Source organism: Vulpes vulpes, chromosome 13 (assembly GCF_048418805.1).
Source record: "Vulpes vulpes isolate BD-2025 chromosome 13, VulVul3, whole genome shotgun sequence".
NCBI lineage: Eukaryota > Metazoa > Chordata > Mammalia > Carnivora > Canidae > Vulpes > Vulpes vulpes.
Window position 1 is genome coordinate 34,244,332 of NC_132792.1, and position 18,537 is coordinate 34,262,868.

General features: G+C 44.8%; 2 long non-coding RNA genes across 2 annotated transcripts; one reads left to right on the forward strand and one right to left on the reverse strand.

Moving 5' to 3' along the window:
• Nucleotides 1-6,181: 6,181 nt before the first annotated feature.
• LOC140595156 (uncharacterized) lies at nt 6,182-7,199 on the reverse strand. Its single transcript, XR_011996554.1, has 2 exons — nt 7,071-7,199; nt 6,182-6,722 (listed from the first exon to the last, which is right to left on the reverse strand). It is a non-coding gene; the product is annotated as an uncharacterized lncRNA (long non-coding RNA).
• LOC112916976 (uncharacterized) lies at nt 6,707-13,608 on the forward strand. The gene is made up of 2 exons (XR_003234391.2): nt 6,707-10,817; nt 12,842-13,608. It is a non-coding gene; the product is annotated as an uncharacterized lncRNA (long non-coding RNA).
• Nucleotides 13,609-18,537: the final 4,929 nt, after the last annotated feature.

Below are 18,537 nucleotides of genomic sequence, written 5' to 3' on the forward strand. Positions count from 1 at the left end.
CAAGGTGAAGAAATGCCACGTATACAAGTTATAAAATCAAATGTGGTTCTCCCTCTCAAGAGAGTAGATTTTATTCTCTCTGAAATTAGTGAAGCATTCTAGTCACCAGTAGCTACAAAGATAATGTTAGTAATTCAAACAAGGGGCTGTAGTTGATGACTTTGTTAACCGAGGGATTCATGGATACTCGGGGGTGAACATACAGCTGCCTCTTGGGAGCACCGACCCGAGCGGTGGCAGAAAGGGCCGTGTCCGCCAGTGGATACCTATTCTGCTAGCTCCTGTGGGAACAGCTCTGTTAAATGAAATCTAGAATGTATCTGTGGTGACCTGGAGCCTTGGACGATAAACCAGAAGTTCTCGGGCTCAGGACTTTCATGTCTCCTAGTTGAAGGTTGTGCTTGGAAGAGGGATGGGAAGTGAGCAGATGGTTTTATACACAGTATCAGATAAGAATTTGTTTTTCTGGACCACGGTTTATAGTATCAATATTTCAAGGTTCTGAAAGGGCCCATGGGAAACTGACACCCAAACTGGATTGGAAGCGTGACAGATTAGGGGACATGCCTGTGAAGGAGAAAGGGAGAAGGTGGGAATAGGCCTGGCCAGCCTCCAGAGCACCGTGCAGTTCTGGTGGCTGTGAAGGGAGGAAGGCCAAGCACCGAGGTGCTGGGAAGAAGCGGCAGGCTACAGCCCAGTTGGGAGAAAGCTGCCCGGCCCATGGGTGTCATCCGGCAGGGGAACCCTGCTCAGGACCCAGCTAGGCCAGCACTCTGCTCTGGCTGCTCTGGCCATGGGAGGCCATGCTCCTTCTCAGCAGAAGGACCACTGGGTCCAAGGGGGCCACAGCCGGGGCTGTGAGCCAGGTTCCCACAGCCTAGGACATGGGAGTGGCAAACCCTGATGGGGGCTACAGATCCTAAACTGCACACCTTCTTGGGAAGCTGTGGCATTCGAAGGTAGGTCCTTAGGAATCTGTAAGCCAAAAGACCCACCTCTAGATCATCATTTGATACCGGTTACCTTTGTTAGGCACTGGGGGTACAACCCCAAGCAGGGTTGATAGAAGGATCCTTGCATTCATGTGGTTTGTAGTCTGCTGGGCAGACAGGTAGGGCACTGTGAAAGTACCATAGGTGTGTCCTGTCTGGAAAGGAGGGTGGTCATCAGATTCCTCTCCAGAGGCCAGGTGGCCTGGGCCTTTCTGGGGAAACAGCCAGTACAGAGGCCCCAAGGCAGAATGGAAAGGGTCTGTATGCCACAGTGCAGAGAACATTAGAGATGAGGTGGCACGGGATGAGGTTTGAAGGTGATCAGGAGCCAGATAAGGCAAGGTTTTGCCAGCTATGGTGATGCTTTTGGACTTGCTTTCAAGTGCCATGGGAAGAATTGAAGATGTTGTGAGCAAGGGAGGGATGTGACCCAATTTTACATTTTATTTTGTCAGGAGCACTCTCCCTGACGTGCGAAGGATCCTTTAGAAGGTGGTGAGTGTGGTGATGGGAGACAGATCAATTCTACCATCAATTCTAGGGAATGGCAGTGGAGACTTGGACCTGGGTGGTGGCAGTAGACAAGTGGACTGAGTTACAAGCTATTTTAGAGGTTAAACTAACTGGCCTTGCTGGTGGCTTCTTTGTGGATGAGAGAAAAGGAGGAATCAAAGTTCACTGTCAGGTTTCTGGCTTAGTTGGCTAGGTCGTTGGTGATGCCGTAAGCTGATCTAATAGGGAAGCAGGTGAGGGAAGATTTTGAGGAAGAATATACCAGGAAGTTAAGACCTCACCTCTGGACAGGTTTGGGATGCCCATCAGCCAAGTGGCAATGTCAAGTACATTGTACTCAAAGCACATGGGTCCAGGTGCATATATGATTCTTGGGGAGAGGTGAGGCTGGAGTTATAAATTAGAGTTGTCAACATGCAAAAGGTATTTAAAACTATAGGACTGAATGAGATCACTTAGAAAAGAGAGGAGCCCTGAGGAGTCCAACATTCACATTAAGTAGAGGAAAAGGAGTCAGGAAAGGAGAGAAGGGAGTCAAGTCAAGGGAGAAGGGAGTCAAAGCAGCTCTGAGAGGAGGGTACTTCAGGGAGGGAGCACTCACCAGTAAGTGTTTCAGAGAGGAGGCCTGGTAAGAGGAAACTACCAAAGCCTTGCTGGTAAGATCACATTGGTGAACTTAAGATCACTTTCAAGTGAGTAGTGATGATGCAAGCCAAAAATGGGACTAAAGAAGAAATGGGAGACCGGAAGGTAGAAACAGCAGGGGTATAGCCCCCATTTCAAGAGTTCTTTTGTGAAGGGAACTGAGAGATGGGATAATCACTGGAGGAGGAGTCCAGTGGAGTCCCAGGGAATCTTAAATATTTGGGGGTTTTTTGTTATTTTTTAATGGAACAAGTTAGGGACTCCTGGCTGGCTCAGTCAGCAGAGCATGTGACTCTTGATCTCAGGGTTATAAGTTCAAGCCCTATTGGTTGTAGAGATTACTTAAAAATGAAGTCTTTTAAAAAAAAAAGATTTTATTTATTTATTTGAGAGAGAGAGATAGTGAGAAAGCATGAGCAGGGGTGAGGGAGAGGGAGAAGCAGGCTCTCCACTAAGCAGGGAGCCCAACATAGGACTTCATCCCAGGACGCTGGGATCATGACCTGAGCCAAAGGCAGACACTTAACTGACTGAGCCACCCAGGTGCCCCTTAAAAATGAAATCTTAAAATAAAATAAAATAATATGGAACAAAGTGTTAAAAGAACATTAGGACTAATAGTCTGCATCCCACTTTGCTGAGATCAGATTCTCAAACAAAAAGGAAGAACAGAACGTGTCCCTAGCACTGGGTAGAGATGTCCAGGCCCACACGGACTCTCATGCCAGCTCAGGATGGTTGGGGCAACTGTGAGCAGCAGGTGAGAGTCCTTGGAGGTGGTCCTGAGTGGCGTCAGATGGCTCCGACCTAGGTCTGAGGTGATGAAGCTCCTCTGAAAGGTGCTGAGTGAGAACTTCAGCAGTGCCAGCCTCTGAGGACTTCAATAAAGATCTGTAACAGAAAGAGGGAGAAGCATTCTCCTTCCTCAGCAAATGACAGCAGCAGCCAGAGGAGGGGCCAGGTCAGCATGCAGGCCTTGGGGGCATTAAGAAGGGCACTAAAAAAGTAACAAGGTCTTCTGATACCTGGCCGCACACACACTGCCAGCCGAGGCTTCCTGGCTGTGGAGCAGAAAGTACAGCACAAGAGGTCATGAGCCCAAAATCATCTCTTGTCATTTCTTTCATGAGGGTTTCTCAAATTCTTGATTATCTCTAGCAAGCAGATGACCTGCATAACAACAAAGAAGTCTACACTGAAATTTGAGAGAGTGAGAAAATGAATGGCTCGAGTGAAACTGTAAACCTTAGTATTTATAAGAAAATATGTGTGACACAGACATAGAGCAATTGGAGAATCCTCTAATTTTCATGGAAAAATGAGGCAAAGGTAAGGAATAATACATTGGATTTCAAGTTAGGAGGTTGTATTAGGCAAAGGGAATTTGAGATGTTAGCACCTGGAATTTCCCAGGGTCGGGAGAACCAGGGCTAAGGACTGCCCTAATATGGGTGGCAGGGGGATTTTTGTCCAAGAATTAGAAGTGATGTAAGTGATCAGAAGTGATTTCACTGTAGGTAGAGGTTGTGGTCCCTAAAACTTAGGGACCGGAGGCTACTACCAGCATCTGTAGGCCGTGGCTTCCTAATCCTGATTCCAGAAAGAGGCAAGATATGGTTGAAATAAAAGTGTGTTCAGTTCTCTGAGCCTTTATTAGAATGCTCTGCTAAAAGAGTGAGTGCATTTGGTAAACTTCTGATGTGTTGATAATTTCACTTCTGAGATGATGAATGAAAAATGACAGTAGACTATTTAGGTATACTTCTCTCTCCTAGAAGGAAAAATGTATCCTTACAGAGTTCACAGTTCCATGTTGAAAAGGTATTAAGACTAACAGTGGGCAAGTGGTGTGAAAACAGAGAAAAAGCTGTGCCCAGATGCTAGCAGGGAGAGCCTGGGTAAGCAGAGAACTTGGCTCCCGGGCAGTAAGGAGTCCAGCTCTGGGCTCTAGGAGGCTTAGCTTGAATGAGGTGCACCTCGCAAAGAGTTTAGAAGACCCTGGGTAGGATTTCATGGCCAGAAACTAAAAAGGACCATAGTATAAGACAGGCAGAGCCTTCAAGAAGGCAGTTTGGTCATATGATCACATGACTGACATGGGCACAAAGTCACCAGAGGCCCTGGGACAGTGGTAGAGCTTTCTCCTGACTGGGAGGTGCCTGGAGGGCTCCTGAGCAGCAGACACTGGTGAGAACTGGAACCTGGAGGACAGCAAAAGCCAGGGAAGCTGAGGCTTTCCAACTGGAGCTAGTCAGGACTTAGTAATTGTGTTTGGAGGGCAAAGGTTAAGAAAGGAGGGCCATAAAAAAAAAAAAAAGAAAAGAAAAGAAAGTAGGGGCATGATATAAAGAAATAGCTGACAGGACATTGCAGGACACTGCTGGGGAGGGATTGGCAAAGAAACAACCTGGTAATGATGAGGACCTTCCAGAAAACATGGCATTGTCAGTATCTGTTTCTGTAGTCCAGGATCTGCCTTTTCCTTTTGGATCTGCTGAACTCTAAGCCATCCTTGGCCTGTCAGGGTCACATCTAACACTGACAAGTTCTGCTTTGAATATATTAAACCATGTTTTGTAAGTCTTACAAGGCAGCGGGTGCCATTGGCTAAGGCTGTAGGATGTAGCATTAGGATTGTTTGGCCTGTAGGTAACAAATGCCCACCTTCCTTCCTTCTGTCCCCAATCTATTCAGAAGAAGACCTACGGATGGATGAAACTCCAGGAATCTATATTTCAAACATGGTCCTCAGATGATTCTATCCAAAAATAGTTTCTGAATCACCGAGCTACATAGTCTGCCCCTACCTTTGTTGCTCAAGGAACCCATGACTCTGTGGGTTTACAGCCTGAATATTTCTTTTTGTCCATCACAACTTTGCTGCAACTTAACTTCTGGGACAATAGTCAAGAATTCTTATGGAATAAAGCATTTTAAAAAAAGCCATAAATTTTCTAATGGTTAGATTTGCAGTGATTCTCAGTTCTACACCTTAGAAGAACACAAATGCCTAGCCCCATCCCAGACCAATTAAGTCAGGATGTCCAGGGTGGGACCCAGGCCTTTTTTTTTTTAATTGTTTTGTTTTGCCTTAATCTTTCTAAGTGGTTCTGATGTACAGCCAGGGTGGAGAACCACCCCTGTTTAAACATTTTAAAAGTATAACACTTCTTCAAAGACTCTATTCTTTGTGATACCTTTAAATCAACAAATAACTCCTTTTCATTTCCTCTCCATCAAAGATAGCTCTCAGAAAGGATGAAACAAATCTGGTTAAAAGAGAACACTCTATGCAGGGAGCTGTACAAAATAGACTTGTCTCCTGGCCCTGAAAACTTGCTTTCAGGGCACTGCAAAGATTTGCAGATATAATTGAGTAGCCATAAGTTCTTAGAGCGAATGAGAAAGGAGAGTGCCAAAAGACGTGAATCAAGGAGATGTCAGCCCAATTGTCCAAAAGGTGACTCAGGGACAATACAAGCCAATAAGTTTGGATCTGTTTCCTGGAAAAATTATAGAATGCTTAATTAAAAAGATACTTTGTGCAACTTTAAAGAGGAATGTGTGAAGAAGAGTAGACCATTCCTATTCGGGTAGATGAGTGAGTGCTAGAAATGGAGGTTCTCTTTAAATCTGACAAGATCACAAAAAAGAGCCTCACATTCCTTGATGTGGAAGTGTGGACCCAATTATTACCCAGTTTATGTGAATTTACAGCTGCTTGAATACATCCAAAGGGACCTCTAGTCCTCTCTCTAGTACTAAGATTCTTTGAAAGCTACAGTTGTGAACCTTTTTATTATAAAAATAAATTATTTATGTAAAGAATTTTGTCCAAGGGCACCTGGCTAGCTCATTCGGTTAAGCATCTGCCTTCAGCTCAGGTTGTGATCCCAGAGTCCTGGGATCAAGCCCCATGTTGAGCCCCCTGCACAGTAGTGAGCCTATTTCTCTCTCTGTCTCTTCTCTTGCTCTCTCTCTGTCTCTCAAGAATAAATCTTAAAAAAAAAAAAAAAAAATCTGTCCAAAGTGGTGGGAAATATATATATATTTCATCAAAGATCATGTCCTCAGAGTTAGGATGAAACAAATATGGTTAAAAGAGAACACAATATAGGTACCTGTGGAAAACATGTATGTCTCTTGGCCACACACATACACATATATATGTATATATTTGGAGTGGGGGCTTGGAATAGCCCAATACATAGTCTTCCACATTTGGCTTCTCTAAAACTTCACTCCCTCCCTGTAACACTGTGCAATAATATGTAGCAGACTGGCTTATTGGGCTCTATGTCCAACCTCAGCTGTTGTTGTTCAGCTTTAACTTTGATGACTCACTTGTGCTCGGTTGTCATGCAGATATTATAGCAAACCATCTTAGCAAGAGCTGAACTGATTTTTATCCCCCGTAGATCGCTGGGGCCTGGCCTGCTGTCGTGCAGTGTGTGTCCACGTTCTCTGTCCACACAAGTTCACCGCCTCCTCGTGACCATACAGGCTCTGGGCATATCCTGTAGACTTAGCTGAAGACTGCATTTTGGGGATGTTTGCTTCCCAAGGCATCTCCTGTTTAAAAAACACACACACATATATACACATACATTTTTATCACTATGAAGTAGCCCTATTTTCCAATCACATACATTTTCTGGAATATTTTTGAAGAAACCAGGTTTAGAAGACCTGCTGAGTCCTTCAAAAAAAAGCCTTTAGCTCAGTTGTAGACAAAGTCAAATGAATTCTCTGAATATAAATCAGAGTAAGAAAGAAAATAAATAAATAAATAAATAAATAAATAAATAAATAAATAAATAAATAAATAAATCAGAGTAAGAAGGTATAGTCCAAAAGTATACCTAACAGAGACTTATAGTATCAATGACTTAAACAAATACCGAGGCTTATTTCTCTTACCTAATAGTTTGAAGGTCTGCTGCCTAGGATTAGTGAGGTGACTCCCTGGTGTCATGGACCTAGGCTTCTCTTGCCTTACCACTTCATACTCTTCAACAAGTGGCCCTCATCCACAGGGGCCTCAGATGGCTCCCTGCAGCCACCATCCTCAGTCCAGACAGGAGAGGCAGGGCATGCCCTCCCCAGAAGCTGTACCCTAGAGGAAGAGAACAGACACTGGAGAACCACCTCTCTAGTAGTCTCTCCAGCATATTCCTGGAAAACATTTAAGAAGGGGGAGTGGGTGGCTTGGAGAAGGAGGAATCCTCATCTCATCCAAAGAATGACATTTGGCTTAAAGTATCAAAGTCACCATCAAAAAGGCTTGTGCTGTCCCTGGCTTTCCTTTAGAGGGCATCCATCGGGCTGGAGGGACCCCTCCCCAGCCCCCACCACTGAGGGGGCTGCCCCCCTCTGGGGACCTGGGCCCTGCTGTGTGAGGTGGCCCAGAAGGGGAGCAGAGTTACTGACCCTATCAGAGCCAGCCCACAACCTCTTTAGGTCATCATAAGAACCACACACAAAATTCTGGGCTGGAAGAAATGGTCCGAAACTGGAGCAAGAAGATTCAACCAGCCACAAAGCTCAATAAAAGGAGAAACCTGTTTTCCACAAGCACCTCTTCAATATGCGCAAATTCTGCGTTCTTGGCATTCCATGCCTCCTTCAGCACCGAAGCATTTTCAACCAATTCCTGGTTGCTTTGCTCCTCCCTTTCCATTTAGCAGTCCTTTCCTTAGGGCTCCTCCCTTTCATTCCTCCAGCTGCGTAGAACAGTTTTCTGGAGCATTTGAGCAAACCCACATACGTTCATTCCCCTCCCCTACTCTTCTTTTTTTAAGCAAAGAGAATGCTGCTTTCTATTACACACACACACACACACACACACACACACACACAAAGCCGGAGACAATTCCGCCCTTGAGGTCCACAGGGCGGGTCTCAAGTCGCGCATTCCTCTACCTGTGTGGAACTGTAATTAGTTTAGGTGGGAGGTCTGGGCCAAGACACAGCAGCACATCGCAGTGGCGATCTGCAGAGCAGATTTTTCCCCCTTAATAATGCAATTTCAAACTGAATACCACTAGCAGTTTGGAAACTGGCGATGCAAGTTACTAGACACCGGCTGGTCCTCGGTCCTTTGCAGGTGTGAGCGTTACCAGCGGCCAGACGGGCCCCACTGGTACCCGGAGAGCCTGCACCTGATCCGCTGTGTGCTCACTGGAGCACCTCACATGCATTGGCTCAGCCTGCTGGTAAATAAGTAATATCACCCCCATTTTGGTGACGCGAAAACCGAGCTAGGAACGGTTAAGTGACAGAGGCTGAACCAAAACTGGGTCCGATCTGTGTTGCTAACATAAGATGTTCAGGAACTGTCCGCGGTTAAAAGAGAATGAGCGCTATTTTTAACAATGTTCTTTCCTTCCTGCTGCAGTCCGAGATGGCCCTAAACTTTGATTTGATAGAATTATTTTCCACAGTCCTCTAAGTCAGGCTTTGAAATTTCTGTTCTGCCTCCGGGTCTTGTTTTGCCTTGATGTAAGGATGGCAGGCAGGGATCCTTCTTATGTAATCTCTGGGTCTGATATTTTAGTTCTCTACCTGAAAATTTGTAAAGTCACTTTGCATCTACCACAGTAAAGGAAAACAGTCTCTCGTTTCTGCTATTTAAGAATTAGATAGGACAGCCCGGGTGGCTCAGAGGTTTAGCACCACATTCAGCCCAGGGCGTGATCCTGGAGACCCGGGATCGAGTCCCACGTTGGGCTCCTGGCATGGAGCCTGCTTCTCCCTCTGCCTGTGTCTCTGCCTCTCTCTCTCTCTCTCTCTCTCTCATCTTTCTCTGTGTCTCTCATGAATAAATTAAAAAAAAAAAAGAATTAGATATTTAAGGGACATCTGGGTGACTCAGTGTGTTAAGCATCTGCCTTTGGTTTAGGTCATGATCCCAGGGTCTTGGGATCTGGTCCTAGGATGGAGCCCCGCCCAGGTCAGCTCCCTGCTCTTCTGGGAGCCTGCTTCTCCCTTTGCCTCTACTGCTTCCCCTGCTCATGCTCTTTTGCTCTCTCGGTCAAATAAATAAAATCTTAAAAAAAAAAGAGAGAGAGAGGTCCATATTTAAGATTTAAGGAACTACATATAAATATTGCTTATCCAGAAGCCTTCTGAACATTTCATTTCTAGTGAAAATGCTGGATGTTTTTAAGAAACTTTATCCCTTACAAAAAAACTTGAAAAGGAATTTTTAAAATTCTATAAGGGTAGCAAGAACTGGTTTTTTTGTTGGAAGAAGGTAGGGTGCACAGAAAGTAATTCTCAGTTTTTAAGACTGCCAGAAAATGGATTTTATATTGAAAATAGCTAAGAGCACAATCATTGTTTTAAGGATTCGTCAAGATGGGAGTAAATGTTCAGTATTTTTAACATGTATTGACATGTATCTGGATGAGCTCTTCTAAAGAAAAATCACAAGTTTTGTAAAATCTAAGAAACTTTAAAACTGTGTCATTTATAATGTAAAATTAAGGCAGTTGAAATTCAGTGGTTGACTCATAGTTCCCACATCCATCTTCAGTTCTCTTTAGCTCATATGGTTTTCTTTAAAAATTAGTGATATCAGCTAAATGGGACTATTTCCCACTCCTACCCACAGAGAAAAGTGTTTTTTGTGAACATGTCAGCCCTGTTCCATCATTATATGCCATCATGGAGTGAAACAGAAGCAGGCTGCCTGTTCGCACTTGATCACCAGTATTAGTACAGTGGCAGGAGCCAAATCCAAATCAGACAACCCTAAAATTTCCACCCATTTATTTTATGCACATAAGCTACCTTTTCTTTTTTAAGAAACTTTGTATCTAGAATACAGCTTTGAAGTCTTCCAACCTAGCTTCTTTATTATAGACATGGGGAAACCGAGGCACAGAGAGGTCCAGCAGCTCGGCCAATATCACACAGCTCATAGCTGAGCCTAGAACCCAGATCTCTGTAACTCCAAAACCTTCATTCCTTCTGCTGCCTTGCTTCACCGAACGGAGATGATTTGGTCTGTGCACCCTCCATGCCTTTTCCTGCATAGCTGCCTTCCCCTGGTGTCAAGCTATTTAGAGGCAATCTCACAAATTTCTGGAAAAGCCCTCCCTATGTGGGGAGCTACCAACTCCCTCTCTAAAGCTCACCCCCATTCTCTGCAGTCAATGTAGGTTTCTCCAGACTAAGCGGTTCCATCCCTCCTTCTGATGATGTGCTTTCCCGTTAACCCTCTCCGGACACATTATGTGACACAGACCAGTTGTTAGTGCCTGTTTTATTACAAGGGGACCCACCCAAAGTGGGACTCCTCCGACTTGTTCACCATTGCATCCCCAATGTCCATCAGTCCTACTGCTGTCCTGCTTGTCTCCCACCCCCCAAATCTAATTGTCTTTGCCTCTCTTCCTTCCCTCCCAACACCCAGCATCCAAGCAATTTCTGACACAGCTCACCCTTTTTCTACTCCCATGACTCAATGATTTTACTTGACTGTGGAAGAAGTCCCTTAACTGATTTCCCTGCCCCCCAGGCCAGGTCTCTCCAGAAATGCTTTCCCTAAACTCCAATAGCTGTACAAGGTCTAATCACTGTTGTTGTTATTCCCAGGGGACAAAGGAGCCATCAGTCCAGGATCCTGGTTTTGCTGTGCCTCTGCCATCTCTGTGGCTTTAGGTACATGATTTATGCCTTGGGCCCATTTCTCCTCTTATAAAATAGAAGACATTAAACAAGACCATCTCTAAAGAGATACCTCCAATTCTAAACTATTCTGTCTCCCCACTTTGATCTGCCCACTAGATTGCTTCCAAAGAAATCTTCCTAAACACTGATCTTTTTTTTTGTTTTTGTTCCTTTTTGCACATAAATCCCAGTCTCCATAGCCTGGTGCTAAGGACTCCCTTACAGATTGGTACTGACCACGTCCCCCCCCCCCCCCCCACACACACACCTTATTGTTCCGTGCTCTTCACAAGCCCACACTCAAGCTAAACTCAGCCACCCACTTTGGGTCACACTAGTGCCAAGCTTCCCACCTCTGCTCTTGCAACACCAAATGCTGTCTGCCTTGTGCTATACAGAGAATATGTGCCATGTCTTTGTAAGCTTCAAAGCAGGGCTGCACCTTCCCCATCTTGTCTCTCACACAATACTGAGCACTAGTAGGCCCTGAATAAGTAATTGTTGGGTAAGTTTATTCAGCCCAAAATTGCACTAACATTTTTTGGCCATCATACCATATTCTTGACTCATACTGGGCTTCCAGTCAAATAAAACCCTTAAACCTTTTAAAAATATAATCTTGGGATGCCTGGGTGGCTCAGCGGTTGAGCATCTGCCTTTGGCTCGGGGCGTGATCTTGGAGTCTCAGGATCGAGTCCCACATCAGGCTTCCTGCATGGAGCCTGCTTCTCCCTCTGCCTATGTCTCTGCCTCTCTCTCTGTGAGTCTCTCATGAATAAATAAATAAATAAAATCTTTTTTAAAAAAATAAAAATATAATCTTTAATTAAGTTTTCCTCCATTCTTTCCTTTTCCCCATCTTTGAACTAGTATTCAGAATTTCATCTGTTAAATTTTCATCCATTGTTCTTATCTGTACAGATATTTTTGGTTCTTGATTCTCTTATCTACATCATTGGTTTCTCATTATGTTGTCCACCGGTACAACGGGTATACTGACCATGCCACTGAAGTTGCCCACAGTAATGTTGAACAGGAGACAGTCTAGGAGCTTGGCACCTCATTCTTTGGCTTGACAATGACCTCTTCTCTAGCAGTTTGGGGATATGGTTACTTAACCACAAAAGATTACCTGCTCATTTTATTATGATTCATTGTGTATATAGACAATGAAGAATAATCTATACATTCACCCAACTCATTTAAGAACCAAGGCAATGTGTAAGGCTTCATGTAATACAAAGCAATGATTAAGATTTGGTCCCTGTCTTCTTTGAGCTGTAAAGAGCAACCAGGACTCCCACACAGAACAATGGAGTCCAATGTAGAATTTAGGTAGGTCAAAGGGCTTTGAGAGTCAAAGGATGGAAAGGCACATTTCTGCCTGGATGAAGACTTACAGAATGAATAGGATTATCATATGTAGAGATGAGGATATTAAGGTACAGGCTAAGCCACTGTACCATAAACTCTATAATGCAGAGGCCTTGTACCACAGTCTCAGCAGTCAATGTAGGGAGGAGATCCAAGCCTTGCTGCTCCGTCCTTAACAGGCTTCTACTTGTGTGTTCAGGGTAACTATTCCAGGTCTCACCATTACCAGCCAGAAGGAAGGGAGATAGAGACCAAGACAAGCCACTCCCTTGTTTTAAGGCTATAACCAGGAAGTTGCTTACATCGTGAATATGTATTGACGAATGAATATGAATTCATACCACATTGGCCTGTGCTTAGTCACATGACCTCACCCAATTGCAAAGGCATCTGGGAAATGTAGTCTTTCACTGGGTAGCACCATGGCCAGCTAAAACTATTATTTTGAAGGAGAAAACAGATATTGGGAAGGCAATGAACAGTCTGCCACAAGAAGAAAAAGAAGTCTTATGTTCCATGTGAGGAGAAAAACTGTAAAAGAGAGAGCTGATTGATTAAATTCTCAGTTGAGTGAAAGTTACTGGGAACACAGATTTGGATTTATTTTTTTTATTTTTTTATTTTTTTGTTTTCTTTTACAGATTTGGATTTAGTAGAAAAAATGTAAAACTTCAAAGGAAGCAACGGGCTGTCTTGAGAGTTAGAATTCTTCACCTCTGAAAACAGTCAAGAAAAATGATAAAAGGCATTTACACTCTGAGGGAAGATGTACAACATGTCAGCCTTTCCGGCTGGTGGCTGTGTGATGGGAAGCGGAGTAGAGAAAAGAGGTCCAGGAGGCTGGCAGACTAGACACTGTCGGGTAACCACAATACTAGCCCTGACGTGAGGAGACAAGGGTGGGAGCAGAAAGAGTGGGCTGGAAGGAACGAACAGCACAGCCTGGCCATCCACCTGTGTGCCTCTCAGCAGGGAGCTGGGGACTGCGGGGCAGATCTGGGAGCACTGAGCTTGGCAGCTACGGAGATTCAGAAAGGCGAGCTCCAGGGCTGTGGCCAGGCATGCGCTTCCCCGCAGCGTCCCGAGCCCAGCACATAGAACCCAGTTCTTTCTGGATAAAACAATGAGCATCCCAATGGGCTCTGCTCCTGAGAAGGTATTTTGTTTATGAACAAACGCTTTTTTCTCCCCACACCCTCTCCTGCCTCGGTCCTGATTTTTGTTTCTGTCTAAATTCAGTAAAAGCATTAATGAATTTTAAAATAATGTGGCCTGTTTGCCCTACCCCTTCCTCGGTGAGCAAAGGTATGTAATCTGTTTGTTCCAAAAAGGCAGTTGTTTTCTGGATGTATATGTACTCTAGTAGTTAATGTTTCGTGTAACAATAAAAATCATCCCCTTTGGCAGATACCATTGTTGCTTTGTGTTCTGTCCAAGAACGCTATTTCACATCTGTTAAATAGTAGCATTTCCCCCACTAACCAGATTCCCTAGGTGGCCAGTGTGTACTTTAAATCAAGGGAGTCAAAGCTTGTGGCTGCTGACGGTTGGTCAGGGCCAGGTCTAAAGGGTCGGAACCATAGAGGAATGTGCTCAAGCAGCCCCTGCGGGTCCCTGAGAGAAGAGATATAATTGGAAAGGGCCTCCAGTGAGGATCCTTCCTCCCCTGTGTATCTGAGGCATTCCTGTTGGGAAGGCAGGAACGTCCTTGATGTTGGCACAATCACAGGAGCTTCCTTCCTTGTACTGAGCACCTACTATGTGCCAAGTGATGGCCTGAGGACTTACATGCATGATCTCATTTGTCCCAATAGTGGTCCTATGTGGCAAGTTCTCTCTAACTCCCATGTCACAGAAAAGAGATCAGAAAGGTCAAGTGACTTGAGCAAGGTCACACAGGATTTGAACCTCACTCTGTGGAAGTCCAGAGCCAGAGGTCTTAATCCCTATGTTGAACTGCTGAGATGGAGCATGTGTACTCTGCTGCTGCATAGACTGTTTCTCTGCCTCTTGGGCATGGTAAGTCGGGACAGTGCTGCCACAGGGGCAGGATTCCCAGGAGGAGCTAGGAAGAGCAGGAGCACACAGAGCCTGAAGCTGGGCCTCGGAGGGAGCTGGAAGGCACAGAGGGAGCTTAACTGAGGGGATCCATAATCAGATGTGCCAGACTCACTCCAATGGCAGCTGGGTGGCACCGGGGGCAAGACCACAGGTTCTGGAGGCAGGTCGCCTGAGTTCACCCTAGCTATGCGACTTTGGCCCAGGTAGTTACCTTTGCTATGCCTCAGTTTTCCCCTCTGTAACATGAGTGTAAGAATACCATCCATCTCATAGGAGGGCCATGAGGATTCGGTGAGGGAATACATCTGAAACAGAGGCTGTTTTTCCTACTCCTTTTTCCTATAATTATTATTTTGCATTAAATCATGTATGAGGTGAGGCCAAATTACAGTTGACCCTTGAACTGCACAGATTTGAGGTACACAGTTTCCCTTGAATGTGTTTTTTTTTTTTTAGTAAAGACCGTACAGAACTGTCCATGTATTTTCTCTTCCTTATGATTTTCCTAATAACATCTTTTCTCTAGGTTACTTTAATGTGAGAATACAGTAGATAATATATATTCAAAATAAGTGCTAATCTACTATTTATGTTATAGCCAAGTCTTTCCACCAGCAATAGGCTGTTAGTAGCTAACTTATTAGGGAGTCAAAAATCATATACAGATTTTCAACTGCACAGGGTGATCAGCACACCTAACTCCCACATTGTTCAAGAGTCAACTGTAAAAAACAAGAGCTATGGAAAACAGAAGACAGGGGCGCCTGAGTGACTCAGTTGGTTAAGTGTCTGCCTTCGGCTCAGGTCATGATCCCCAGGGCCTGGGATGGAGCCTCATGCAGCAAGGAGCCGGCTTCCCCCTCTCCTTCTGCCTGCCACCCACCCTGCTTGTGCTCTCTCTGTCAAATAAATAAAATAAAATCTTAAAAAGAAAGAAAGAAAGCAGAGGACAGAATTGTATCAGAACACTAGACTGAGGCTGGTTATTAAAACTGCACAAAATTTAGCTCTGAGTTGCCTGGCTGCTTTGGCTCTGAAAAAAGAGAAGCCTTTTCCACCTTCTGAGCAGAGGTTTCCTGTTGTGCAGGAGTTTTGTAAAGCCCCCGAATCTAGCACTGCTGTGCAGGAGGTTGGATGGAGACGAGAGAAGTGCTCATTAGGAAGCCATTGCAGGAATCCAAGTACAAAGTACTAAAGGATTTCAGCAGCAGAACAGGAGTCAGGGAAAAGATATAGAAGATAATTCAAAGGAGCTAAAGAGGACTTGACAAGGAATAGCTATGGGGTTAAAGGAAGTGTGGATGTCAAAGATGACTTAAGCCTCACATCTGAGCAATTATAGTCAGATGTCTGCTACTAAAATGCTGTGTAACAAACGATCCCATAATCTCAATACATTACAACAACAGGCATTTATTTACTGGGCATGCAGGCAACTCTGACTCTCTTGGGTAGCTAGAATGAGGTAAGCATGGCTCCAAGCTGCCAGTTATGTTCAGGTCTGTTCCAAATGTCTCCTCATTCTGGTAACAGAGGCACTCTGGGCAAATTCATCTTGCGGCAGGTGACAGAAATGCAAAAGACCAACCAAGCCATGAAAGCATTTTTAAGACCCCTGTTCACATCACTTCCACTAATTTCTTTCTTCCTTTTTTTTTTTTTTTTAGGATTTTATTTATTTATTCATGAGAGACACAGAGAGAGAGAAAGAGGCAGAGACACTGGCAGAGGGAGAAGCAGGTTCCATGTAGGGAGCCTGATGTGGGACTTGATCCTGGGATCATACCCTGAGCCAAAGGCAGATGCTCAACCACTGAACCACCCAAGCGTCCCACTTCCACTCATTTCTATCAAGCGAAGCAGGTCATGTGGCTAAGTCTAGAGACAATGGGGCATGGGCATATCAGCCAGCTTTACCAGATGGCACTGGAAGGGTCACATAATGGGAGGAACAGACCAGGGAACAATAATTAATTTGCCACAGCAACTAAAATAAGAGTGATATCCCAACATAGAAATTTGAAGTAGGGTGGGGCATACTCAATCTTTCTCTTATTGCTATTTTATGCCATAGGTGTTTAAACTAGACCAGCAGATGGATATTTTCTCCCCTGCATTTTTCATCAGTTCCCCTTCCCGTCATGCACCAGAGAGAGAATCCTGCTGTCATACAGTCACTCCTGAGATCTGCTTTGCCACAGATGTTAGTGGATCAGACATAAAAACAGCCGTCAAAATTGGACCTGCTACTAGAAATAAAAGACTAGAAAGAAATATTCCAAGATGGTACTACCATGGTGGGACTCCAGGCTATTTTAGGTCTTTCTGGATTTTCCAACCCTTCTTTGATGAACATATACAGATTTTATAATTTCAGGGAATTTTTAAATGATTTTTTAAAAAATCTTGTCAATTCCATTCCATTCATCCTTCGCCAGTAAATATCCAAAACAAAGTATATCTGAAAAAAAAAAAAAAAAACAAAGTATATCTGAAGCCTTAGCACAAAGGACCCACCAAGCAATGCCTTCCTTGTAAGAACACAGGAGCCAACTACCACAAAGGTAGCTCCTACCCTTCTAACCTGAGACATGGTTTGAGCATTCTCTCCACTCCCTAAATTTTGAGGTGGTGGGCAGGAAGATATTTAGTTTGAATACAAAAGAGCAGATTGAGGTTTTCCTCTGTTTTGCCTCTTTTTCTTCCCTTAGCTGTTGTATTGGCTTTGGACCTGCCTAGAACAAAGTCAGGCAGGAAGTACATACAAGATACCAACCAGCTATGTACTTCATCATTTTCCCAAACACTCCTCTGCCCCTGTGATGCACGGACCTGAGGTGAAACCACCACAGCTGCACAAATGCTCCGTTGGGATTACTTCTACCAACCGAGTTCTCTCAGGCACAGAGGAGCAGTTTTTGACTGAAAGGAGCATTGGAGCCACTGACATAAACCCTGCCTTGACCTTGCCCCACCCACCACTCTTCTTTCTCATATCTAATCTCCCACAGAACTCCCAGAGCCACTGCCTCCCCTCCCTGACTTCTCAGGCGGCCTGGCTTCCCACTCCCGCCCCTCCCTCTAGGGATCCTACCCTGTGGATCATCAACAATCCCCTTGTCAAGTCCAAAGGCCAGTGTCCCACTTACCTTGCCCCTTGGCTTACATGAAATCTTCGATTGTTTATTCTTCAAACTCTTACTCCTGGGATCCCTGGGCGGCGCAGCGGTTTGGCGCCTGCCTTTGGCCCAGGGCGCGATCCTGGAGACCCGGGATCGAATCCCACATCAGGCTCCCGGTGCATGGAGCCTGCTTCTTCCTCCGCCTGTGTCTCTGCCTCTCTCTCTCTCTGTGACTATCATAAATTAAAAAATAAATAAATAAATAAACAAACTCTTACTCCCTTGGTTTCATAGAAACCATTGTCCTGGACTCTCTCTGAGCATTTAAGTTCTTGTTCCTTCCTCCTTGCAGCCTTTGCTCCTTCTCCTGGATGCCTCCCGCTGCTCACTTGTGTTCTCTCCCCTCTGCCCTCTCAGTACTGATTCGTTTTTGGTTCCAACCATGATTTACATGATCTATGAGCCAATAACTCCAGTCCAGACCTTTCTCCTTCTGCTTCATATTTGCTGGAAGTGCCCATCCTCACATGGATGCCACATGGGCACGAGACCACCAGGTCTGGGACTGAATTCATCTCTTCATTAGGGATCCTAGGTTGTAAGCAACAAGGACTGACCCTGATTTGCCAGAAGAAACTAATTGTAAGGATCGCAAAACAGGTCCTAGAATAATCGAGAGAATCACTGGACAGCCTGAGTGTCTGGTAACAATAACAAGGCCTCTGCACACAGATTCAAGTTCCCAGGAGCAAATTTGACACACCCAGCTTGGATGATGGCTCCACTTCTTGGGATCTGTAATCAGAATAAAGTGGAATGAGAGTTGTGGAAGTTCCCAGACAAGACAATAGCTACCATGCCTCTCAAATTGGTTTTCTTCTGGACTAGAAGGGAGTCTCTCTCTCTCTCTCTCTCTCTCTCTCTCTCTCTCTCTCTCCCCATCTCCCCCCTCTCTCTTTCTCTCTTATTGTCACTCTGCCCCTCTCTCCCTCTTTCCACAACTCAGGTATCTCAACACCAACAAGTCATTAAATTATGATATTTTTAAAGTAGTTTTCCAAACAGTTGCCTTGTCCCCATCACTTGGACCTCTGGAGCCTTATTATCTCTCACCTTGATGACCACTGATGGCTTCCTAAAGAGTCCATGCTCTC